This window comes from Myotis myotis, unplaced genomic scaffold, assembly GCF_014108235.1.
Source record: "Myotis myotis isolate mMyoMyo1 unplaced genomic scaffold, mMyoMyo1.p scaffold_m19_p_4, whole genome shotgun sequence".
NCBI classification, from domain to species: Eukaryota; Metazoa; Chordata; class Mammalia; order Chiroptera; family Vespertilionidae; genus Myotis; species Myotis myotis.
Genome location: NW_023416346.1, coordinates 36,133,394 through 36,135,946, shown reverse-complemented (window position 1 = coordinate 36,135,946; position 2,553 = coordinate 36,133,394). Strand labels below are relative to the sequence as shown.

Here is a 2,553-nt window from a genome sequence, read left to right as displayed (position 1 = left end):
CATTCTTTTTTATGGCTGAGTTCTATCCATTGCATTATATGCACCTCCTTCTTTATCCATTCATCTATTGATATACACTTGGGTTGCTTCCATATCTTGGCTATTGTAAATGCTGCAGTGAACATATGGATATATATGTCCTCTGCCCAGTTTTTAATTGGATTGTTGTTTTTGGTGTTGAGTTGTCTGAGTTCTTTATAAATTTTGGACATTGCCTTTGTGCTGGAAAAGCAGTGTAGGCGGGGTTAACCAGCTGGTAGAGCCTGGGCAGGCGGTCTAAGCCTGGGATTGGTCGAAGGCTCATCTCTGCAGGCTCCTTTATCCACTCCTTTTTTTCCTCAGGGACTATTAACATTTTCTAGAATCTGAGTTTCTGTCTTAGATGTTCACTTTAAAAAAATTATAAGGGAACAATTATTTTTTTCCTGCTTATAGAAGTTACTTATGTCTGTGTAGGGTTGTCACAGCAGGATGAACTCCCACCCCCATGCAGTCCTGGGAAAGATGCAGCCTTGGATTTGGTGGGGTGATTGTCAGAGGCTGCAGCACTAGAACACAGGGGGTGGGAGGTATGAGGCAGTGGCATGAGGTGTGGGGCTGGCGCCGGGGATGGAGGTGCTGCCCCTGGACCTGCCACTCCCGCTGGAGTTCCTTGCCTTGTTCTGTCCATGCTGAAGTCTTCGCCTGAATCCCCCCTTCCCCGCCCCCAGGACGCCCCCGCAGATACTGGCCTCTTTATGCCTAGCATTAGTGAGGCTGGAAGATGGCCTGGATACTCAAGATGGACGAGGTGATCGAGTCCAGGTTGGTGCACACCTTCAATGCCAACCTCTCTGGTATTGGGCAGGAGCTAGACACTAGCGCCTACAGCATGAGTTATGTATTGGCTTGCCCATCATCAAGCGGGAAGATTCCAGCCTTGCTATGGAAGGTGAACCTATCCCCCCTCTTCCTTTTCAGTATGTGATGTGTGTGCTGCAGTGTCTCCAGTAGTAAAACTGCATGATGAAATGCTAACTTACCTGAATCAAGGTCAGTCTTAATGAAATACGGATGCTGGAAAATCAGAAATGGGAGATATGCCTGAGATCATTGGAAATTTGGTAAAGAGTATCTTAAAGGTTATATTCCATGATAGACAGTATAGAGAGCATCAGCAACTTGAAAGTTAAAAGTGGAATTGCCCAGGAGAAAGACTTCTTGATTTCGAAATTCCAGTGTCTGTGGGAATAATTGACACAAGGACAAATCCAAGCCACTTAAATGCAGTTGAATTTCTGTGGGACCCTGTGAAACACACATCTGCTTTCATTCAGGTGCACTGCATCAGCACAGAATTTACTGCACGGAAGCAGGAGGTGAAAAGGGAGTGTCTTTTAGCATCCAGGTAGACAGCTTTAAGCAGAATGAAAATGGAGAACACATAAATCATCAACACTCAGCTAGCTGCCAAATCAAAGTTTTTAAGCCTAAAAGTGCAGACTTGAAACAAAAAAATGACTGAGAGAAGATGGAGAAGAGAACTCCTCACGAAAAGGAAAAGTATCATATCCATGGCCAGATACTCCCACATGCTATGTGCTAGATACCCCCAGGCTATGTGAACAATACCCCCTCCACAATGCCCCCTTTACCTCCCCACAGAGGAGCACTTGCAGTGTCCCCGACAGTAATTCTTCCCCAAATCATCAGGGAGATGGAGTTTCACAGACTTCTAGTGAACAACTTCAGCCTTCAGATACGACCCAGGAAACAGCAGCGGCTGCTCAAAAACAGATTCTCTTCCTACACAAGACTGTTTTCCAGTTTTTCAGTTGCTGACTTATTAAAACTGACAAAAGAAGATTTAGTCCAAATTTGTGGTACAGCGGATGGAATTCAGCTCTATAATTCACTGAAGTTAAGGTCGGTTAGGCCACGCTTAACCATCTATGTCTGCCAGGAGCAGCCGGGTAGCAGCAGGTTGCAGGCAGTGGAGCTGAGAATGGCTGTGGGACACCCTCCGTTTATCATTCAATCTACTTGGAAGAAATGGTTGCCCTAGAAGTTGCTCGAAAACTTGCGTTGCTGTTTAATATTCCTTTCTACCAAAATAACCAGGTTTACAGGCAGGGTCCTACTGGTATTCACATTTTTCTTAGGGACCAGTTGGTTCAGAACTTTTAGGATGAGATTTTTTTTTCTATTCTCCACAGTAAAAGTTGAAAATAGTGGTGGTATCCACATAATTTTGAGGTGATTGATGTCTTATGTAGTCTGAACTATATTTAGTTCCAAATAAAGTCACACTTAAAAGTGTGTGAATACTGAATCCAAGAAGTCTTGGGATTAGAAACTACTGTATGAAATATTTCATATTGGAAACACAAGATGACCTTTCTAATGAGCTGTATGAGAGGTGAATCGCCTCACTGTCACTGCCATAGCCACGCATCCTTGTGAGTATAGGCACATCCGGACAGCACGTGTGCTTGAAGGCCAGGGTGCCGGCAGGGCTGCCTGCTTCTCTGACAGAGGCCCATAGATAGAGTTCCTAGAAGCAGCCTTTGCTGT

The 2,553-nt window shown here is 44.8% G+C and overlaps 1 pseudogene; it reads left to right on the top strand.

Annotated features, from left to right (window-relative positions):
• Positions 1–763: 763 nt before the first annotated feature.
• LOC118654757 lies at positions 764–2,239 on the top strand (annotated as a pseudogene).
• Positions 2,240–2,553: the final 314 nt, after the last annotated feature.